Source organism: Arvicanthis niloticus, chromosome 6 (assembly GCF_011762505.2).
Source record: "Arvicanthis niloticus isolate mArvNil1 chromosome 6, mArvNil1.pat.X, whole genome shotgun sequence".
NCBI classification, from domain to species: domain Eukaryota; kingdom Metazoa; phylum Chordata; class Mammalia; order Rodentia; family Muridae; genus Arvicanthis; species Arvicanthis niloticus.
In genome coordinates, this window is record NC_047663.1 from 37,262,980 (window position 1) to 37,287,108 (window position 24,129).

A 24,129-nucleotide genomic window follows, 5' to 3' on the forward strand; every position below is an offset into this window, starting at 1 on the left:
CCCCTCTTTTTAACAAGGCAGAATTTTTTTTTTTTAAAAATCAACAAGCGTATGTTATATATTGAGCACACTCCCTTCACCTCCGTTCCTTCCTCTTTCTTCCATTCTTATTTGTCTCCTTCATTTCCCACAGACCTCTCTACTCATACTTCCATTTTATATTTACATGGTGATTTTATGTAGCTATGTAAAATCTGAGAAACACAAATGAGGGAAAAAACCATCTATTTGTCTTTCTGAGACTGGCTTACTTCACAATATCATCATCTCTGCTGTTCCTATTTTCCCACATAAGGCATAATTTCATTCTTCTCTATGCCTGAAAAATCTCTCTCTCTCTCTCTCTCTCTCTGTCTCTCTGTGTGTGTCACAGTTTCTTTTCCCATTCTTTTGTTTATGGGCGTTTAGATGGGTTCCAGTGCTTCAGTGGACACTGATATGCAAGTGTCTCTCTGACATGCTGGCTGGAGCCCTCTGTCAACCACCTGGAAATGGAGTGAGTGGGTCATGCATAGGACCCATTTTCAGTTCTCATGAGACCCCTCCCTGCTGACTTCCATAGTGGCTGGCCTAGCTTGCATTTCAGCAGCAGTTTAGAAGGGTTTCTTTCTGTCCGTCCATTTTCGTTGTTATTTTCAATTTTATTTTATTCTTTTTTTTTCTGTATGTGGGTGTTTTACCTGCATGAATATTTGTGAGCCATGCACATACAATATCCTCAGAGGGGAGAAAAAGGTGAACTGGACTTACAAATGGTTACAGTTTGCCACGTGGGTGCTGGGAATGAACCTTAGTCATTTGGAAGAGAATCCAGTGCTAACTGCTGAGCCATCCTGCTAGTTCCCCTTGTTGGTTTTGTAGTGGCTGACATATGACTTGGGTAAGAAGGGATGGACCTTTCTCTGATGAAATTAAACATTTTTAAAATAAAGTTTTGGTCATTGAATTTCATCGTTTTTAGAATAAGTGTAAGTTATTTATTTACTTTTAATTTATTGATCTGGTTGTGTGTGTGTGTGTGTGTGCATGTATGTGCGTGCATACACAAGTCCCAGCTTGCATGTAGAGTCAAAGGACAGCTCCTTTCATCATCGTGGGTCCTGGGGATTGAGTTCAGCTAGTCAAGGTTGGTGACAAGAGCCTTCACCTGCTGAGTCATCTTGCTTCTTGTGTTTCTTCCTTTCTGAACTATCGGTTCATTTCATTAACCTGTTTATTGATTGGGTTTAATTTGTGGTTTGTTTGGTTTTTTTAGTTCTTTGTGTATTCTATATATCAATCCTCCTGTCAAATATAACTGTAATTTTTTTCTCCCATTCTATAAGCTGTCTCTGCTCTCAGCAACCATTTCCTTTCTTGTCCAGAAACAATCCTTTTAATTTGCTGGTTATTGGCCCCATTTCCCGAGCCACTTGTATCCCATTTGGAAGGTCCTTGCCTACACAGATGTCTTGAAGTTTCACTGTTTTTCTTCCTCTAACAGTTTCAGGCCAATAAAGCAGCAGCTAAAAATATGTGTGTCATTTCTTATACATATACAGAAGACATATATTCATAGTGAACAATTTTGGAAAAATAGACTATATATGTGTGCATACACATATACACACATATGCACATATATACACGTACATATATGTATATATACATATATGTGCGTGTATTATATGTATACACATGTGTGTATATGTCTATATGTGCATTATATATGCATGTGTATATGAATGCATATGTACACATATACATATCACATATATACATATATATGTACAAACAGACAGGCAGGCAGGCAGACACACACACACACACACACACACACACACACACACACACACACACGAGACTGGACCTAGGGCCTCTTGGCCAGGCATGAATTCTACTACTGAGCTACATTTCCCACCCAGTCCTTGTCATCTTGTCATTTTATTAGTTTTTGTTTGATATTTTTTTGAGGCATTCTTGATTTATAGTCTAGACTGTTTTCTTTTCTTTTCTTTCTTTCTTTCTTTCTTTTTTTTTCTTTTTTTTTTTTTGGTTTTTAGAGACAGGGTTTCTCGAACTCAGAAATCCGCCTGCCTCTGCCTCCCAAGTGCTGGGATTAAAGGTGTGCGCCACCACCGCCCGGCTAGACTGTTTTCAAAGGTAGTTTCCTCCTGCTTCATAGTCCCTAGGGCTGGGATTGTAGGCATTTACCTCCATGCCCAGCTTCCTTTATTAGGATTTTGTATTTAAGTTTCCTTCATTCAGAGCCGGGCGGTGGTGGCGCATGCCTTTAATCCCAGCACTTGGGAGGCAGAGGCAGGTGGATTTCTGAGTTCGAGGCCAGCCTGGTCTACAGAGTGAGTTCCAGGACAGCCAGGACTACACAGAGAAACCCAAAAAAAAAAAAAAAAAAAAAAAAAAGTTTCCTTCATTCATTTATTCATCTCCTCACTATAAGAGTTATCCATTATCAAAGTAGGGCATGACGGTGTACACTGTAATTCCAGCACTCAGGAGGAGCAGCAGCTCTTGACTGGAGGCTGGAGAGATGGCTCGGTGGTGAAGAGTGCATCCTGCTCTTGCAGAGGACCTGAGTTTGGTTCTTAGCACCTACATGGTGGCTCACAATTACCTATAACCCTGTATCCAGGGGTATCTGGTGCTTCTGGGTTCCTCAGACACCTGCATTCACATTCACATATATATAATCACAGAAAGACACATTGTTTTAAAAAAAATTATACATACATACATACATACATACATACATACATATATCTCAGCTTGGACACCAAGGCTCAAAACAAAACAAACCCAAACATGGAAACCAAACAGGACACCCCCACTGTGAACTTCATGATTACCAGTCGCACCCACCTGCTCAGTGACAGCTGGCATTCCCCTCTTCTCTCTGCAGTGGTGTCTACGTCTTAGTGTTAGGAAGTGTTCTTAGGAAGAACAGAATGAGAGGAGCTGGAGGATGCTGGATCTCCTCGAACATGGTGCACACTCAGGAACATTAGCTGTTGTAACCACTGCCATTGAGCCATGAGCCAGGCTCTGTGGACAAAGAGACACTAAAACTCAGTTCCTGCTCAGAGTGTCCCACCAGACCCAGTCAGTCCTCAGGCCGACCACAAGGCTGGGGCACGGAGAATGAGATCCCTTCCATCTCTCTCAGGCCCTTGATGGGCAACATTTTGGCAGGCATGCTCCCTACCCCAAGCCTGCTCCCAGTGATGTCTTCCCCAAGACTAGGCCCAGCGTGACGTTTTTCTTCTAGTCCTTAAAAAGCCAGGTTAACGCCCCGCTTCGGTGACCCCCTGCACCACTACAGCATGCAGGCTGCTTGGAGAGGTGACAAAAAAATTAAAATTAAAGCTAAATTAAAAAGAAGATTCCCATTTCCTCTCCTCATCACACTTCCACCTTAATTTTATCGCGTCTCCCTTCTCGTTTTATTGACTTTTAGAAGCACCACCGCAAGATTTAGTGTGGAGCGGGAGGGAGGCAGTAAACGCGTTTCTCTTGCCTCCAATTAATCCTGCCAGGGTGGGGACCAGCGGGGAAGTGGGATGCTCTGGGGCAAACCCCCAGGGGAAGGGGCAGTCCAAGACTCCAAGACCACAGAGCTGTGAATGATACCCCCAAAGTGGGGGTGAAGGTGGGTTTTACCCTTGAGACTTTCTCTGGCGCAGTTTCCTGGTGAAAGAAAGAGAAGCAGTTTCACAGGTCCCTCAGCTCAGAAAACTGGAACAAGAATGAAAGTTCTACACGATCCAGAATTAAAGCTGACTCTCTGGGGTTGGCAAGATGGCTCAGAGGGTGAAGGTGATTGCCACCAGGCTTGACAACCTGAGTTCAATACCCAGAACCCATATGGCGGAAGGAGAGAACCAACTTCTATAAATTGTCCTCTGGCCTCTGCACACATCAAGAATTGTGTGTACTCCCACACCCACATAAATAAATAAATGTAATGAACATTTTTTAAAAAGCCTACAGAACGCTCCCCTCCCCACCTCCACCCTCATTTCCTGGGTCTGAGGTTTCCCACCCATCCATTAGATCTTTATTTAATTTTATTGTGTTTCATGCTCTGTTAGTAGGAGGCATTTTCCCTCCTCTCCACCCTCCCTCCTCACCTCTATTTGCTTTTTTTTTTTTTTTTTTTGCTCCCCCCATCTCCAATATCATTTTCACCCACCCACAGAGACACTGCATGTTGGTAATTTTCTCCTGACCCTAATGGCTATGGTTTTCCCTCAGTATTTAAGCAGAGCAAGACAGAGGTTAGTGGTAAATAAACAGCGTTTCCTATTTACCCTGCCAATTTCAGTTGATGGTGGAGAGGCTGCTGGGAAATTAACTATGCTGCTCTCTGAAGCTGAGGAAAACCCTGGACTGGAGAGTAAGTGGTTCCTGCCCTCCGTGGCATAGCTGTCTACCTGCGTCTCCCTGGAGGAATGGGTGGAGCCTGGACACAGAGAGCTGGTACAGGCCCCTGTTTTCTTCATGGTTCTAGTCTTCCATCTTGTCGAGCAGTGGCCCACAGCCTTCCCAGCACTGCATCTCTTTAACACAGTGCCTCATGTTGTGGTGACCTACAACCATAAAATTATTTTTGTTACAACCTTATAACTGTGATGTTGCTAACTGTTATGAGCCATCATGTAAATATGTGATATGTGCCATGTCTAATAGGCAATCCTTTCATGTCCCCAAAGGGGTCATGACCCACAGGTTGAGAATCACTATAGCAGCAGCAGCAGCAGCAGCAGCAGCAGCAGCAGCAGCAAGGGACTTATTAGGAAATTCAGATTCTCTAGCTACCTACAAAATCAGAAAATCTGAGAATAAGGCACATCAATCTGGGGTTGGTTGGTGATCTCATGATCCCCCTGCCTCAGTCTCCCAAGTGGCAGGATTAAACGTTTGCACTGCTTGCCTGGTAAACCATATGTTTTTAAAAAGAAACCTATTTTATGGGCTGGGGCTGGAGCTCGGTGGGTAGAGTGCTTGTCTGGCAGGTATGGAGCCCTAGGTTCTGATCCCAGCACCCGGAGGTTCTAAGTCATCCTTGGTTACACAGCAAGTTTGGAGGCCCTCTCGAAAACAGAATTTGCTGAGATACAGTTCACACACTTATAGAATTCACCTGATTAAAGCATAGTGTTCAGTGGTTTCTGGTGAGTGTTTTGAGGTGCGCAGCCATCACTAGCTGCAGGACGTTGCTCTGGTCTCAGTAAGTTCCCCCTGCCTCTTTGTGGTGGTTAATCCTCTCTACCCGTGAGCTAATAGGTCACTAACCAACTACCTCTCTATATCTGCCTTTTATGGACAGTCTTTTGGATCAGATCCTTTATTTAGCTCTATGTTTAGTTTTGCTGCCTGCTTTATTGAGATAGCATCTGCATGCTATGCAATTCATCAGCGTGAAATGCACAATTCAGCGGCTTTTAGTATAGTCACAGGTGTGAGACCGCCATCAGTACCGAATTTGAGAATGTTTCATTACCTCTTCCCAAAGCCCTGCTTCCCTGTCATTTCTAAATTCTCTGTCTCTCTAACCCTGGGAGACACTAATGTACCTTCTATCTCTGAAGAGTTGCCTAATGTGTTGCTTATGCAACACATTAAAAACTAAATCGTATCTTATGTATCCTCTTGAAACTGGCTTCTGCACTCAGCAATGTTCAAGGTTTATTCATGTGCATGATGCATCAATTGCTGGGTTCTTTGCATTGCTGTATAGTATTCCACTGTAGGGATCCGCCATGATTAACTTAAAATATTTTGTCTTTTTTTTTTTTTTTTTTTTTTTTTGAGACAGTGTTTCTCTGTGTAACCCTGGCTGTCCTGGAACTCACTTTGTAGACTAGGTTGGCCTTGAACTCAGAAATTCAATTGCCTCTGCCTCCCAAGTGCTGGGATTAAAGGCGAATACCACTACTGCCCAGCTAAACTATTTTCATAACATTTATTTATTTATTTATTTATTTATTTATTTATTTATTTAGTGTGTGTGTGTGTGTGTGTGTGTGTATGCACACTCACCCGCGCTGGCAGTGTGCATTTGCACATTCAAGACATGTGGAGGTTAGAGAACAACTTTTGGGAGTCAGTTCTCTCCTACTATGTGGGTTTGGCAGGAGTGAACTAAGGTCATCATGCTTAGAAGGGTAGAAGGGCATACTGTGTGCTCCAGGTCAAATCACACGGCAGAGAGACTCTTCACACGGTCTCCAGGAAGAGTGGAGCTTCCTATGCCCAATTTACATTCAGAGACCACTTGGGCTCAGTGGGGGTCTCCCCCTCTAACAGCCACCAGATAAAGCATGCAGGCCTCCAGGGCTTTGGTGGCACACCCAGTTCTAAGCCACTCGCTGGAGTAGGACAGCTCTAGATTCCTGTTGCTGAGTTGGTAAAAATGGATGAAATCAGAAGCTGCCCTTCTGGAGAGCCTGTCTCCCCAGCATGACTCCTGAATCTCTCTACCTTCAGAAACCCAGCGTCTGCCTTCTCCTGTGGCCACGCTTGCTTGCCTTCTTAGCCTGGAGCCTGCTTACACCCGCTGTTCTGCCCTTGGACCCAGGATCCAGCCTCCTGCCAGCATCCCAGAGCACTCCTGGCTTCCTGGCCAGGTTCTGGGAGGGTAGCCGCGCCCAGGGCGCCTCCAGCCTTGGTCTATGGACAGATACCTCAGACAACCCGAAAGATCTTTTGAGTCATCAGATGGGTCACAGCTTGGGGTGGGGCAAGGCTGATTGCTGCAACCTGAGGTGAGAACCACTGTACAACCATCTGAGTTCTTCTCTTGGGGGGTGGGGGGGGTGTTCTTTGCCAGGTGTGAGAGTTTCCCAGGGTCTTGGGTCTTCTGTTGGCATCCTTGGCCTGAGGTCACTCTTGCCGAGTACTGGGGTGCTCTTCTTTCTCTCAGAGTCTGGCACTTGAACAGTACTTGCTGCAGCTTACAGGTGAAAGCGGCTCATTAGCGTGTTTGTTTTTATTGGACACACAAATAACGGTGATGGACGCTCCCCACCCCCACCCCCCTCTCATTACAGCGATGAATATTCATAGCGTTGGGTGGGCGTCGGGGGTGGGAGAACCAGCACAGGACTCAGTAAGGCCCAGTTGGGAGGGTGGTCAGCATTCAGCCAAACGCAGCTACAGACTCCCCTCCGGGACTGGCCTTTCATATTTGTCTGTTTGTTTATTTGTTATTGACATATTTCCTCTGCAGGTGCACAGTGTGTGACCAGGGATCTAGTGATCCCACTGTGCTGGGGTGCAGAGCTCTTGCCTGTCTGTCTGTCTCTGTGTGATCTTTGTTCCCTTTCTTTGTCTCCTTACCCACTGGGTCTGTCGCCAGCAAGTTCTTGTCACACAAACTCCTGGCGAGGACACTGGGGTTGGGCACCAGTAAAGGGCAGGGTGAGCCTTGTGAATTAAGAGATTTAGTCACTTGTGGAATGACTTTATTTTATAGCGACTTCCTCCCCGACTGAGTGATGTTGTACGCATTGGGTGTATTTATAACTTAATAGCTTTTCTCAATTTTATTGTACTTTTTATGATACTTGTGGCTTTATGAGACTTTGTAATTTTTCTCAGATTCATTAAATTCAACTGAGGGTGGAGCCAATGATGAGCACGTGGGGGCTGCTCTTCTTACATCCCCTCCACCCCCACAACCCCCCAAGGTTCCTTCTTTTACCGGCTGCTGCTGCTGGTGCTGCTGCTCCCTGGGTGATCTCCGCTTACCTTTCTCATTAGGGCACAGACTTTTCAGGTCACCCTGCCAACGACGTTCCTGGCTGTGCCCAGGCTGAAGCTGGTCCAGCATCATCCCTGTTTGGTCACAGGTTATCACTTAGGTTTATACCGATTCCCTCTCTGCCTTCCTCTCTCATTCTTTTCAACATCAATTCCTAGAATTAGAGACACCTCTGGATTTTTCAATCTACGCCCCCTCACTTTACAGATGGGGAAACTGAGGATCAGGGAGACATCACTGATAATTTCAGAGCCGGCAATCTCCCTGCCCTGAGTTTGACCTCCAGGACCCAAGGGTAAAAGGAAAAACCAACTCCTGCAAGCTGGTCTCTGACCTCTGCACATGCCTCAACATGCACCCCTGCCCCAGTAAATGAATGAATGTAATGTAGAGAGTAAGAATAAGAGAAATGGTCTAGGAATGTGATAAGTGCCTGTAACTTCAAGTATTCTAGAGGCTGAGGCAGGAGGACTCCCAAGAACTCAAAGTCAGCCTGGGCACCAGAGCCAGCTCTCCATTGCAAGATGGAAACAAACAAAATAAGACAAAACATAGGAGGAGGAAGAGGAAGAGGAGGAGGAGGGAGAGGGGAATGAGGGAAGAAGAAGAGGAGGAGGGAGGTGGAGGAGGGAGGAGGAAAAAGAGAAGAGGAGAAGAGAAGAGGAGAAGAGGAAACATTCTTAAACAGGCTGGGAATGTATCACCTGGTTAGTATTCCACAAGTAAACACTTTGAACTCACAGAAGACAATGCATGTAATTATGTGCTGACAAAAATCACTTCTAGGCTTAGAAAAAAAAAATGACAATGTTGACTGTACCACACGCTCCTGGAGAGCAAACCTTCTGGTCCCTCCAGGTTTCCTGCCATAGCTCTGCGCCTGGATCTCTGCTTGGTGTGCAGGCAGCATGCAGTAAGGGTTCTCCAGCCTTTGCTGTTCCCCTGAAGAGGATGGGACACCCAGGCACTGCTGAGCCATGAAGGTTTAGCTTAAACCTGAAGCAGAAACACCTCTCAACAAGCCCCACTTGGAGCTCATGACACACGTTCATGACAGGGTGGGGGAGGAGCAGCAGGTCGAGGCAGCAACACGGTGGTTGGTTTTGTTCTGGTCTCTCCCAGGCTTTGTTCAGTGCAGCTCTAGTGATGCCTCCCTTTCATTTCTCTTCAGGATCTGCTTTCTTAGGAGATTATCCTGGGCTAACTTTGCCCAGGCTATCTCCCTTGGAAGCCCTTGAGGGTATAGACACTGGTGAGGACAGGGCTCTAGAACTCTCCCAAGAGAGTGGGTGTTCTGAGCTTCAGGTATGTCTAAATGTGCTTGGAGACCTATGGAGACTCTGTTTTCTCTCCCCTAACCTCCTCTTGAGAGAGGGCTCTCACCACATAGCCTTAGCTAGTCTAGTACTCACTATGTAGACCAGGCTTGCCTCTGCCTCCCCCAGTGCTGAGGTTTAAAGCATGCACCACCATGCCTGGCGGGACTATCTTATGTTTGTGCTTTTGTGGTTGCCCTTCCTCAGTCAATACTATGGTGCTGAGAATAAATTAAAATTTCTTTAAAGGCATTTTTGACTTATTGAAGCTTTGGGGCCATTTGGCATCTCCTGACTCTACGAGTGTTAGAATTACAGCCAGCAATGTGTGTGTGGCTGCCAGGCCAGCAAGTAACTTTTAGATTCTAAAAGAAGAAGTCTTTCGAATGTGGAAAGTTGGATGTTTCTGCTCTGAGGATGCTGTCTTGGCCAGTTTAGAACCTGGGGCAAGCCGCTCCGTGCATAGGGGTAGAATGTTGTTTCTCTGCTCAGATAACGTACTCAGTCTCTCAGACAGCCTGACCCCAGTAAGTCCTTGGAGGTCAAATTAGTCACTGCATTTGTCTGACAAAAACAGCTTACAAGAGGAAGGACTCATTTTGGCTCATGGTTTCTGAGGGTTCCATCATGTCAGGGAAGATGGAGCAGGCAGACACTCACATCCCAGGAGACTAGGAAGTAGAGAAGGCAGCAGTCAGGGCAGGCTGTAACCTTCAAGGGCCTGACCCTCATGCCCTACTTCCAGCAGCCTGGCTCTAACTCCTAAGGTTCTACCATCTTCCAAAATGGCTCCAACAGCTGGGGAGCAAGGATCCAAACACAGCTTCAAACCATAACAAGGAGAGGTGTGGAAAGGGGTCCGGGGTTCAAATCCTCCCTCTACCTGTTAGCTTGACCATCACAGCCTTTTTAAGACTCATCCTGAAATGAGTGAAATAAAGCCTATTCCCCCAACCCCAGGCAGTAATAACCAGAAAAGACCTTGTAAATTACAATGTGCAAAATCACTTACCTTGGTGATAAACCATCACCCCTGCAAGCATCCTGTTGGGTGAAGCTGTAGACCCATCAAACAGCGGAACAGTCAATAACATAGTCCCCCAGCCTCCACATGGAGGGGCTCCCTGGTTTGTGTGAGGGCTGTGCCCCAGGCTCGTTTTGCTCAGAGCCTCCATTATAGACCTGGAGTACAGGACCTCCAGATTCATTTGTAATTTTTATTGTTATATCTTTTAATTTTATTTGGCTCTCCCCGCTGTCTCGAGCACGGGAGATAGGGAGCTGGTATTTATGGCTGCTCCTGCGACCTACCTCTTGGAATGTATGTATCAGTTAATTTAATCTCCCCTGGTTTTATTTAAACTGTTTTTCCTGATTCAGTCTCTTCTCTATCCACAACCCTCCCTCCCCCATCTCCCTCCACCTAGGCCCTCTCCATGCTTGTTCCCACCATATCTGTGTCCCTCCCCCTTTCTCCGCTGTCCCTCTCCTCCCTCCTCGCTTCCTTCTCTTGATGCTCCTGCCCAGGATCTGGCCCGAGCCTTTGGATTCCTAGTTCTAGGAGGAGAAAGCAGCCTCTTGTTGCTACAGTCTTTTTCTGGCTTCTTTCCCTCTCTTCCCCACCCCCTTCTCTCTGCCCCGTTGCCTGATTGACATTTACAAATTACCCAGCTGAAAGTGTTCAATCCCTGACCGCCTGTTTCTGTTCAGCAATGAGTGAGATTTGCAAGCATTTTGTCATATAATTACTGCAAATCCCTTGAAAATTTCCACAACAAGGCCAGATGAATGGTAATTTGGGGGCCTCTAGCCCCTAGTCGCCTTGCCAGAAGAAATCTGAGGCCAGAAATGCAAACCAGTCCCCAAAGTCCTTCATCTTTATATTTGTTTATTTATATTTATTTATTTATTTATTTGGGGGCAGACTCATTGGTCAGCTTGTCTATTTCCTCTCAAGATTTCTGGAAACACTTGACGGTGCAGACACTCTGCTCCGCCCCCTCCTGTGTGTGCTGTCACACATTTGGACTGGGAGATTTGTTTGCTTTACACGAGTGTATTTGTGCTGATTTTATTGTATTGACTGGGTGCATTTTTTCCCTGCGTTCTACTACAGTTTTATTGTGTACCAGTTGTGGGCATACATCACCCACATTGTTTTCTGCAAAAATTACACCCCGCTTCACTGTGTCTTGATAGGACTCACTACATTAGTAGCTAAGTGTGGCTCAGGCTGGGGCTGAGCTGGGGCTGAGCTGTTCCTGGGCTGCACCTACCCCATCTGGATGACACAGGTCCTGTGGGCTGCAGGCAGGGGCACCTGGTCTTCTGTGCTTGCCTCCGTGGCTCTTATTGTCAGGTAGAGATGGCTCCTGGCTCATAGAGTTAATGAAGAAGGTGACCGTGAGGATGAGGGGCAATCAGTCAGTGTAGTGCTTGCTTTGCAAGCATGAGGACTAGAGTTCAATCCCAGGAACCCATGTAAAACAATTGGCGAGAGGTGGGGGAGGCATGTTCTTGTGATCCCAGTGCTGGAGTGGTGGTGGGAGGTGGATCTCTGGGGCTTGCTGGGCAGCCAGCCTTCTCTAATGAGTGCGTGCTGCCACAGGCCAGTGAGAGACCCTGTTTTTGTTGTTGTTGTTGTTTTTGTTGTTGTTGTTGTTTTTTAGACTACACCTATGAAATGATATCTGAGGACCTTTTTGGGTCTGATCTCCCCATGCACACATGCACATGTGCACGCACATCACTAGCACACATACAAAGAACAAAGAAAGCGATGGAGAAAGAACACTTGGTTAAGAAGTGGGTGTGGCCCACCCCAAGAAAGGGGCCCATTAATGTGTGTGCTTCCTGCCAGCGTGTGCAATCTAAACCTGCTATGGTTGAAATCTTCCCAGAGGAGCACTCAGACCTTCCAAGGTCTTTCCTCAAGAGCTAATCACCATGAGTGTGTGTAGATATTTGGTTGTTTTAAGACCAACTGTTCTACTCCATGTTACAGACATGGAGTAGAAAACCATTTCACAGAGATGATCCAATAAGCTCTCTGGACCGCAGGGTTAGTGAGTGGAAGGAGGAGATGAGAGTCCAGACCTGTCTGACATGGACTCCCCAAAAGACAGGAGAGAGGAGATATATGCTAGGCTACGGTATAAAACTTGGAAGGGTCTTAGAAACCATTTGATGTGTTCTCCTGAAAGACGGGGAAGTGGAGGCTTTGGAGGGTGGGATGCCAGCAACTTGCCCGAAGCTAGGCAGACTGGAACAGGGCTGGATTCAGGCTTTTCTGGGTGTCCCTCTGGCCTGCCTGGCCACTCTATGGTGTGTATAAGTCTCCATGTATGTGTGGTGTGTGAATGAGTCTGTGCACTTGTTAAGCAGGGCATTGTTCCCACATGCCACTGTCTCTTTTCTCTCTACATAGCAGTCAGTGTGGCCCCAGTTCTTCCAGGATTTACCTGATAACTTCTGAAGTTACCCCTGCTGCGATATATCTGTGGGCACTCAGAGTCAAGCTTGACCTTTTTGTAGAACTTTCTGTCACCTGTTCATTTATACCCACTTGCCTGAGGTGACCCAGACTAGCCTCGAACTCTTGGAAATCCTCCTGCCTCAGCCTTCTGAATGAATGCCAGACTCAGGGCTGGCAAGATGGCTGAGCAGGTAAAGGTGCTTGCGGCCACAGCTGGCAGCCTGAGTTCTAGTGCTCAGGTGGTGGAAGGAAAGAACTAATGTGAAGTCATCTTTTGATTAACAAATAAACAAAACATTCACTTTACACCCCTCCTATCCATCTACTCTAAAACGGAGGAGAAGAGGAGGAGGAGGAAGAAGAGGAGGAGGAAGAGGAGGAGAGAAAGAAGAAGGAGGAAAAGAGGAGGAAGAGAAAAAGGAGGAGGAGGAAGAGGAGGAGGAGGAAAAAGAAGAGGAGGAGGAGAAAAATAGGAGGAGGAGGAGGAGGAGGAAGAAGAGGAGGAGGAAGAGAAAAAAGGAGGAAAAAAGGAGGAGGAAAAGGAGGAGGAGGAAGAGGAGGAGGAGATGACCAAGGCTTATATAATTATACTAAAAGAAAAAGTATCTTCTAATAAATGTATCTTATAATAAAAGTATCTTATAATAAATTTCCTAGTGGCAAAGCCCCAGTTTTGAGGCAAGACTGGCCGATCATGTTTAGACATGTTTCCCTTTGGGCATTAGCATCTCTCTGCTCATTGCTCCCACTGTTATATAGGGAGCCTGAGGGAGAATGGGAAGAGAAGGGCTACCTCCTGTCGATGCAGCAGAACCTTCAGTGAGGTCCTCAGAAAAGGAGCTGGGCTTGGCACAGCTGTGTGTGTGTGTGTGTGTGTGTGTGTGTGTATGTGTCTGAGGACAGCCCCAGGAGAGGCTCAACTCTCCCTGGCTTCTGATCCTCAACCACCTTAAAAGGATGGCTCCTGCCTGGCTCTTCTGCACACACACAGTACAAATGTGACTCGACCCATATACAGTCACACAGACACATCACAGGGGAGCTGCAGGCTAATTTTATTTGTTCTACCCCCAGCTTGAATCCAGGGCTTGTAAGCTTCTCCCCTCAGCTATGACTTCGAACTGAGGCAGCTCTCGTCCATCCTGGAGTCCTGCTCTCTTGACAGAGAATCTGCCAATCCTCTCTTCTGATGCTTTCCTTCTGGTTCTTCCCCATGCTTCTCTCAGCTTCTCATGAGGCAGCTGGCCTCTGCTCAATCTCAACGGGCATCTCCGGTGCCTACTCTTCCTCCAACCTGGGTCATAGTGTGCGACCAGGAAAGGCTAGGGAGGATTGGGGCTGTGGAGAATCAGGAAGGATGAGGAATGAGGCTGAGAGAAGGCAGTCTTGCAGGGAATGTTGGAATTCTCAACTATGAGACACTCCTGTGTTCACCTAGGGGGAGGCTCTTGACTCAGTTTCCTTGGCAAGGCATAAATGGAGAGGGATGATTAAGTTTAAGCATGTGCTTGTATTGGTGCCATAGATGTATGTATGAAGCCTCTTGCTGCTCACTTCTCCTGGATGAACACCTTCAATGGTGGGGAGCCACATGGTGGTAACCAAGGGCAACCTTCCCTGCCCATCTCATCCCGAGTTAATACCGCTGAAGAGCTCTACAGGGCTGGCACATCACCCACATAATTATTCCTGGAGGTAATGGGTTTGGAGAGCCAGGGCTGCAACATAGTGGTGGAGTTGGGATCCACCACTTTCATGGGATGCAAGGAGGGCCAGGTCGGGGGTGGGGGAAGTCTCAGACACAATCCCCTGTACCCTCATCCTTGTCTGCTTTTCCTAAAGTGACGCTGACTGGGGTGTACCTTGATGTGACAGTTTGTCCTCAGCCCAAGTCTTAGTTCTTTCCTGATTTGAAGATCATGTTTGTAGTCCTCCTTGTCTGCTTTGAAATCTTCTCCCTGACCCCCACGGAAGGTTTCAAATTTGGAGACACACTTGCCACCGCCAGGTCCTGCATTGCCTCCCCAGGTTTCAATTCTTCCCATAGAGCAAGGGGTGATGGAAAGGAAGTGGCCTAGGGCCAGGGAGCCCATTCTCCCAGCTCTAGGTAGACAGAAGCTAACACCGAGGCCTAGGACCTTCAGCCTATGCCCCACACTTCTTAAAAATGTTTTTACTGTTTTTGAGAACTTTCTATACAGTATAGTTTGATCGCATTCTCCCCTGGCTGTCCCTAGGTTTTCCTTCACTTCCCTATTCACCCAACTTCAGGTTCTTCCTCTCACTTAAAGAGAAACAAGCCTCCCTACACCCCAACAACAAAAGCCCACCAGAAACATGGAGTCTGATGTGCACTGTGTTATGTGCCCAACATTTCTATGGAAAGGTCAGAGTATGAGTTAGTATGTGCAAGTGGGTGGTAGAGACAGACCCACAGACAGACAAACTGATGGACACAGAAAGCAGCCGAGGTGGAAAAGGTTCCATGAAGGGGCTTTCCCATGACTGGGGGTGACTGGTTCAGGTTCAGGACCCAGCTCTCCAGACAAGATTGAGAAGCAGGACCCGAAGTCTGGGTGTGCAAACTCAGCGCCTGGATGTCTCTCTGCCTCCTGCCAACCCACTGCAGCTCAGGCTCAAATTTGCATTTAAATAGAGATTTTTTTTTTTTTTAATGAGAAGGACCCAAGGGAGCCCCCAGACTATTAAGTTTTCTTCTGGGGGCTGTGTGAGCCTTCTTCATTCTCCCCTCCACCTCAGACTCCCACCCCTCCTCCCCCAGCTGTCATATTATTCTGTGGCCATATATTCTGAGGGCCAGATGAGGCCCTGGCTCTGACAATCTGAGGGCACTTGTGGGGACAATAGGCCTAGAGCTCCTGGGAGGATAGGGACCGCCAAGTCCTCGACCCCAGTACTCCTCCCTCTTTGTCTGCTTGTGGTCTGAGTGCTCCGCCTAGACTCCTTTCATCTCTTTCTGCTGGGCCTGGGGTGGCAGGCCTGTTGCTGGCTCCTGGCTACAAGCCAGAGCACAGAATCCATATTACCACCCAACTGGCCAAAGAACAAGTAAGGAGGAGTCTGGAGGCACAGTGTGAGACTTGGGTCTGCCTTACCCAGGATGTGGGGCTTGGACAAATTACTCCCCTCTGTGAGTCTCAATTTCCCATCTGTGAAAATTGAATAGTCCTCATTGGTAGGTATAAGACTGGATGAGAACGCAGCTCCTCTAGCGTGGTGTGGGAGCAGGAAGCTGCAGAACTACCAACAGACAGAGTCCAGATTGAGAGGGTTAGTTAGGGTGAAATGTCAAGGGGAGGGTTGGTACGACAGCAGGAAGCATGGTGTGTGAGGTTAAGGCCTTTCTTGTGTCTTCATGATAAATAGAGGCTGTATTAGTTACAACTTGAAGTTTTCTGCATCTCACAGCTGGTGATTCACAGTTAAAACTCACCTTAGCTTAGGTAGCTGGGATGGAGAGTTCAAAGGCAGCCTGGGCTAAAACATCGAGATCCTTTCATAACACAAAACAACTTATCTCAAAGGATTCTTGTGAGCTCTAAATAATAGAGCCAGGGCTTGGGACACACAGTTGGGAAAAGAGGTCAGGGGTCAAGGAGGAGGAACCCAGAGGCTTCCTTTTTGTCAGGCAGACATATTGGAAAGGTGTTCGGGGACCTGGAGGATGTGTAAGGAGGACAGGAGTTGGGGGAAGTCCTTGGGGGGTCAGAAGCTCCAGGGGTGGTGTGGCAGGTCCTGGGGCCCCACCTGGAGGAACTTGGGGGTCTGGCATCCTTAGAAAGTGAGGTAGCTGCACTCTGTCCTTTCTCTTCCATGCTGTGTAGGACATGGTACTGTGTTGGAAGGGCATGGTGATGCAGGTGTGATCGTACGATGGTTGATGGCTGACAGAGCCTGGGAGGGCAACTGAGGCAGAAAAGTCTGCTCAGGTGATCTCCAGCTTACCCAGCCCCATCACAAGTCCTTGGAGGAAGAGATGAGATATGACAGGTCCTTGGCCACCTGGGATGGGATGGGACATGGGACACAGTGGGATGTATGAATGAAGGGAACACACACACCTGAATGAAGGGAACACACACACACACACACACACACACACACACACGTACTCACACACATGTACTTCACACATGCTCCCACACATGCATGCAAACACACAGAGTCTCCACCTCCAGGCTGTCCCAGATTAGTCTTGGAATCTCAATTCTTGGAACAGGGTCCAAGAATGGAGTTGAGTATGATTTTTGAGTGCTTCTAAGAAAACTCCTACCAACCAACCAACAAGCAAACAGACAGACAGACAAACAGACCTGTGACTTCAGTGTCTTTGAAAACACACAATTGTTCATGGAATGTGCTTTCATGCCCCTCTCAGGAGAAGCAGATAGGAGTGAGTTTGTCTTAGGTAATTCATTACAACTGGCTATTGGTATTTGCTTAAATGGGAAATGTACCTGGTTTTACCACATGCAGCTTATCCTTGTGATTGGACACTTATATGACCCGTAATTCTCCGAGTATAAAGTGTCTGGTGCCCTGAATAAAGCTAGCTGCTGCGTAAGACTTTGGTCTGCTTCTTTTTTAGGCTCCATTCTCCCAGGTTCACTGCCAATGAGAGCAGGGAACACTCAACTAGCAGTAACAGTGACGGGCTCTTTGACTAGAAGTCTGTGAACTTCACTCCACCCTTCCCTTCCTCCCCCCTTTCCACTTCCCTCCCTTGCTTTCTTTCCCCATTTCTTCTTTCTTTCTTGTTTTTCTGGCAGAGGCTGGCATTGAACTTCTGACCCATCTGCCTCTATTCCCCAGGTGCTGGGAGAACAGCTATGCCCCACCACATCCAGCACTTTCTTTTTTTAATTTTCTAAGGAAATACTGTTTTAAAATTTTATTTCTATTTATTTATTTATATGGATAAGTTTGTGCTGTGGGGTGCCCGTGGAGATCAGAGGACAATTTGTAGGAGTTGTGGGTCTCGGGGCTTGAACTCAGGTAATCGGGCTTGGCAGCAAGCGCTTTTAAACCACTGCACCATCTCACTGGCCCTCTAAGGAAATTGTGTCTTACAGACATAGCTGAAGTGTCCTTCGGTTTGTTCTGGGTCATTCAGAAGGAACCAGGGGAAGAGGAATCTTTGGAAGAGATTCAGCTATGCGGGATGCTACTTTCTATGAACACAGCCTCTTACAAGGGCAGAGCTTGGTAAGCCCAACACAGACTGGACTTTGGCTTTCTCTTACCCTCCGTGTGGTGAACACTGACCCTCCACATGGAGCCACCCTTCCCTGATCTCCCTTAGGTGCCGATTCGCTTTTCACACATATCTTTCCCAGCTCCCTCTCTGCTTTTTCTTGTTCTCTTCAGAGTGCTCACAGTTGTTAAGTCTTTGCACGCCTGAATGTGTCTCTATAGCAGCTGTCATGTGTGCGGTGTCTGTGTGGTGCTGTGCACTACCGTGTCTACAGCTGATGTGTTTTCCCGCCTTTCTCTTGGGGCTTGACCCATTATAGGAACTCAAAGTTGTGTGACTGGGTTGTGTGTGGTCATGTGCCTGTGTCCCCAGTGTCTCAGCTCCCTGGACCCCTAAACTCCCTCCATATATCTAGTTGGAAAGGCAGAAGGTTAGAAGGGACCCTGTGAGGCTGGCCTCTCCTGAGGCCTGGAAGCCTCTACCTAAAAGCCAACCTTCCTTGAACTGGTGAAAGGGGTAACCTAGGGCCTGCCTCACCCAGTCTGCCCATTTGGCCTCAGCCATTTCTTCTGCTTCCTCCTGAGGCCTCCTCAGGCCTCTTGGACTAGAATTGGCAGGTCCAGAAGGGGGAGGGGTAGTTGGGAAGAGGCACAGGAGCCTGAAGAAGCTGGCAGGGGCTGGCGGCCCCTGGGACCTCTTCCCACAAGGGCAGAGGCGGCACCAGCTGCGCCACAGAAGAAATATTCCCCAAAGTCAGAGTGGCCATCTCATATTTTAAGTGGCCCTTATTTATCACCGTCCTCCTGGGCTCCCTTTTTCAGTGAAGGATGATAAAAGACAGTGGTGAAGGGGGGCACAGGGGTGGTTTGTGGCTGGCCCTGCAGATGCTGGTGGGCGGTGTTGGCAGCACCAGGGGGCACAGTCACACAGCAACATGTAGGACAGTGATCTGCACACATGGAGCTGTACTCAGTCACACACACACACACACACACACACACACACAGAGAGAGAGAGAGAGAGAGAGAGAGAGAGAGAGAGAGAGAGAGAGAGAGAGACTGTACACAGACTCAGCCATGAAGGCTGACCACAACCAAAGACACCTGAAGACACCTACACTGTGAACACACACATAGCCTGACACATGCCCAGTAGGGCATGTCCGCACTCAGACACAAAGGCTAACATACATACTCAGTGCATACACATTGGCATACACATGTGTGATATACATACATACACAGATGCCCACTCCTACCGGCAGGTGACACCCCTTCTGCCTCCCATCCTGCTGCATGTCCCTTCCCCTTCAAGATAGGACTCTCTGGATTTGTCCTGCCTTTAAGGCTGTGTCATCGGAAGGCCACTCTGTATGGCAGCCAGCACATATGTGATCCTTACTCCACACACACACATGGCCATGCAAATGTCTGTTTTAACTGAAACCAACACATGTCAAACCTCCTACCACACACATAACAATTAATGAAAAATGGATCTGAGACCATAAAACAAAACCACAGAACTTCAGATGGAAAACACAGGCAAAGACCTCTGGGTGGAGAGGCAGGCAAAGTTATTGGCAAAAGGCAGTCGCAGCTCCAGTTTTACACAAAGCAGCAGGCATAGACTTTGAGTGAAAAATCATTAGCCCTCCCCAACTCCACCCATCTTCACTTCCCTCCCTCTTGCCCCCAGTCCCCCTCCCCCGCTTTCTAAAATACAACTAGCTGAGTTACCCTGGGTAAGTCACATGCTTTCCTGAGCTCAGGTACCTTACCATGCAGTGGGGGTGTCATTTTCCCTGCCTCTTGGAATGCTTGTGAAGTCCAGTCCAGAGACCGGGTGCATATGAAATGCCCCTTGCACACGGTATACTGCACAAAGGCTGGCTGTGCCATCCGGGGTTCCTGTATGGCATGATTGCTGCCCACACACCTAGGCATGGTCCTAAGTGTCAATCCATACCCACTTCTCCCTGTTTCTCACTTGGGAAGTGGCCGGGGCATCTCAACCTCTTCTACCCCCACCCTAACCCATACCTCGTTCCCCATCAGCCTCCCAGTTGCCAATCAACCTCTCTCCCCAGCCTCAGCCCATTAGTGCGGCTCCCTGGGGGAATCTATTTTTTAAAGGTTATTAGCAGATTATTGGTTCTTTATCAACCCCAGGCCTCAATCTCCCATCTCCCAATGAAGCTATTGTGTCCCTAATAAGATGCACTTGATAATCTTGGTGCGAGGGTGGTGGAGGACTCGGTGGGGGGTGGGGCAGCGGGAAAGAGGGAAGGGTTAACTACACAGCCCCAGCCCCCACCCTGTCGGTCCTCAAATAGCTGAACTACTGTATGTTGTAGTTTTCAACTGCAAATCATCTTTAATAGCAGACATCACGGGATGGCTCATTACATTAAGCTATTTTTCATGCTATCTCCTGTAATATCCTCTAATCCAATGCGTTTCAAATCACCTCGGGCTAAAATAAGAGACATAGCGATGTAATAGCCTAGTGTATTAGTGGGTTAATTGCCCTGTTGTACTCTTTCTAGTAGCTATCTCTGGAATGACTTCTATATTAATTGTAAATTGCTTAATACATTTAACTCCTTGCCACCGCCCCATTCCCTAACGAAGGAGGCTACTACCCAGTGGCTTGATGGGAATGAGAGGGGGTAGATTATGGGCACTCCTCTCTGACTCAGCCTCCCCTCTGTCTCCTTGGCCCAAGCTGGACGAGGAGTCTCACACAGTACTTCTGTTTCACAAGAGGAAGATCGGCATTTATTGAGCACTTACTATATCCCACTATTATAACCCAGGCCCATGACTAACTAATGCCATGTCATTGGGGCCTCACAAGACCTTGAGTACACCTAGGGGTCAGGTGGATTGTCCAAAGAGCTATGAATCCTAGAGTTGTACCCAGATCCAACGGTTTGCAGATCCACAGTGGCTGGGAGTGAGTGGACAGGACCTGCAGCTATGGGGAAGAACACTGGTGTGGTCATTAGGTCGGGGTGGGGGGCTCCTGGTCTGAAGATGGAGCTCCTCAACCCCAGTCTAAAAGGATGAAGACATCTGCTTCAAGGGTTCCTTTGCCTGAGGAGGAAAAACAGGTCCTAGCCTAGAGGGGGACCCTGTCACATGGGGAGACACTGCCCCCCCCACAAAGGACACAGAAATAAGAGAGTACATATTTGATCAGCTGGTAGGCTCTGTGCATGGAGAGGGTGTGCAGAATTCAGAGCCCTGCTGCCCACCTCAGGTGTCCTCCCCTGCTCGCTTTCACACTTCTGCCCGGTGACTTTCTGCAGTCAAATGTCCCCTCAAATGACGGGGGGGGGGGGGGGGGGGGAAGAGGAGAAGTCCCTGAGGGAGAAGCCAGAAAAGAGCAGGGAGGGAAAGGGAGATAGGAAGGGAATCAGGCCATTGAAGAACCACAGGAAACAGGGTGGCAAGAACCAGTCAGTGTTTACCTTCTGCAAATTAGCACTTTTAAACCCACACAGCCATGCATTGTGAGCGGGAGCCCCAGGGGAGTCCCTTGGTTAGAAACGCCGCGCGGTACAATGTTCTTCTTGTAGTTTGGCACAGGCCCCAAGTCTGAAATGGCTAGAGTGGATGCCTCTCTCAAAGGGGCCCCAGGACCTCTTCCAGAGATCCTGGAGCTCCTGTTTTCAGAGATGAGGTCCTTGGGGGCAAAAGAAGGAAGCCGGAGGGAGGGAAGGGAGAGGGCGCAGTTGTGCAGCGTGTGGCTGGCTATGTCCCCTGACACCCACCCCCTCTCCCCCGGGCGGTGGCGGCCGCTTTGTCGCCTGCTGGCTGGAGAGCAACCTTGAGCGCGGGCGTACAGACAGTGATTTAGGTGCCCGCACTGGAGCGTGAAGGTAAATGACCACATTTCACCGTCAGGAGGTGAGCCGGAGGCGGCTGCCCGGCCCTCCCCCCCCCCAAGCCTGGGGCTGGCGAGGACAGAGCTCCTGCTATAGCCCCTGCGCAGCGGGCAGTTCCCCCTTCCCCCTCCCCACCCAGCCTACTCTAGGGTTGCGGGGCTCCCTTCACCTTCCTACCAACCCAAACCTTCTAAAGCAGCTTAAGAAAGCCCCCCCCCCCCGAGGTTAAAATTCAAACCATGTACCCTTGGGAGGGTCTCCTTGACAAAGGTGGCCGCAGGTACCTCCTTGTCTAGTAGACAGATCTCGTACGGTATACAGGAGCCCACAAAGCGGATCTTCCTCATTTTCACAGTGCAGATGTAGAAACCGAGGCTCAAGAAGTTCAGTGACTTGATGAAGGCCACACAGGCTGGCGAGGGGCGGGGTTGTGGGGGGGAAGGCTGAGAACCCTGATCATTAAACCCTTAAGAGCTTGGATCCCAGTGGGGTGGAATGGGAATTGTCAGCATACAGTAAACCTTGCTTTTGTGCCCGAAGACCTGGGTTTAACAGTTGATGTTTGTTCTTTGTGTTTAAAAAAAAAAAACATAGAACTGCTGGGCTTGGAGGAATGGCTCAGCAGGTGAAGGTGCTCACAGTAGCCAAGCCTGTCAGCCTGAGTTCCATCCCCCAACCCACGTGAAAGAAGGCTGGAAAGTTCTCAGAGGATTGTCCTTTGGCCTCCACAGCCACCATACACATACACAACACAAATAAATGAAATTTTAAAGTACAGGTCTATGGGTCTGATTTGATGCTTTTTCTTCCTTTGGGATGAAACTTCTGGGGAGAGCCCTGCTGGCTGTTGAACTCCTGGAAACCACCTCTCCCTCCAAGTTGCCATGAGTAGGGGGCACCCAGATGAGCAATTCCTTTATTTTGCTGAGAAACCTAGGGAGATGGGGGAGAAGCCGAGCTGTGTGTGTGCAGGAGGAGTTGGTGATGGCGGGATGGCTCCCCACCCACACTCTCTAAGATCTGCAAGAAAGTTGCAGGAAGAGAGAGGCAGGCTGTGGGGAGTTGTGGCTCTGGCCAGGGTCATTTCCAGTCCCCATCAGGGTATCTTTGGTCATCGTTGTTGTTGTTATTATTATTTTGTGAAACAGGGTATCATACAGTCTAGTCTGATCTCTAATTCCTTGGCTCAAATGGTCCTGCTGTCTTAACCTCCCAAATGGCAGACAGGATTGCAGGGAAGGGCCACTCTGCCTGTCTTAGTATTGTTTATATTATTATTAACTTTATTAACTATTATGATTATTTGTTGTATGTTCTCCACCTGTGAGATGTGGCAGCTCGGGTCACGCCTGGAACCCATTGAAATAGGGATTGTTAGCTTTGTTTTATGGATAAGAACCCTGAGGCTAAGCCCTTGGCTTTAGGCCTTGTGGATGAGTGACAATGCAGTTGGCCTTGGCTTCCTGTTCTGCTGGCCCTAGGAAGTCTTCTTCCTGTGGCCCACTGCCTCTCCGGTTCACTGTGTCTGGGGGGAACAAGGGGTCTGATGAGACTTGGGGTGCCCACCCAGTGCTTCATGGTAAAGGAAACCTCTCTCTCTCTCTCTCTCTCTCTCTCTCTCTCTCTCTCTCTCTCTCTCGCGCGCTCTCTCTCGCTCTCGCTCTCCCCCCCCCCCCCCCCGGTAGATTTCCTGGGATGGGTCTAACTCAGGCCAGGGCATGGGGAGTGGGGGAGTCAGAAAAGAGTCCAGGTTCCCGGCTGATCTCATGGTACAGGGGGCCTGTGTGAACTTGTGGCTCAGGATCGCCCTCACTTGGGCAGGTAAGAACTGAAGGCAGAGGAAGGAAGATCATCCTCCATGGTGGAAAACACACTTGGAGGGGCCAGAGAACCCAGCAGAGACTGTCCAGAGGGCTTGGAGTCAGGTATACACATGACAGGAATTTGGCTTGCCCTAGGAGAGGCCTACGTGGAACCAAACCATCCACAAGACCTTGATACACAGCAGCCTGAGGTAGCAGGGACCTTCCCAGTCAGCCCAAAGCCCTTGTTCTTTAGACCTGCCCCCAGTTACCATGACAACTCAATAGCTGATATTTATTGAATGCCTACTGTATGCCCCAGACTGTGTCAAACCTTTTAAAAATCCTGACAGTCATCATACATGTTAGATAATACACAGATGAATAACACCTTTGAAGCATAGGCTCCCTCAGCAGAAGGGAGGGGTTATCTAGAGACCAGATCTGCCCTTTTGATCTCAGTGTTCGTATGACACCTGCAGGCCTTCAGTGGACATAGTATGGACTGTCATTCTTTGTGTTCAGTGGGTAGAAGTGTCAGGCTGGGCCATGCTTGCTTCTCTTCCCATTGTTTCTGTGCTTGGCTCCAAAAGCCCGTTCTGGCTCTCGGGCACTTCTCCCACCCCTGGCTTTGGAATCTGTCCCTGTACCTGAGTCCTGGCCCCTG

General features: G+C 48.4%; 1 long non-coding RNA gene across 2 annotated transcripts; it reads right to left on the reverse strand.

Moving 5' to 3' along the window:
• Positions 1–13,590: 13,590 nt before the first annotated feature.
• LOC143442719 (uncharacterized) lies at positions 13,591–22,082 on the reverse strand. 2 transcript variants are annotated; one of them, XR_013111128.1, is made up of 2 exons: positions 21,906–22,082; positions 13,591–13,891 (listed from the first exon to the last, which is right to left on the reverse strand). It is a non-coding gene; the product is annotated as an uncharacterized LOC143442719 (long non-coding RNA). The 2 variants fall into 2 exon arrangements; XR_013111127.1 differs by having other exon boundaries at positions 13,591–16,576.
• Positions 22,083–24,129: the final 2,047 nt, after the last annotated feature.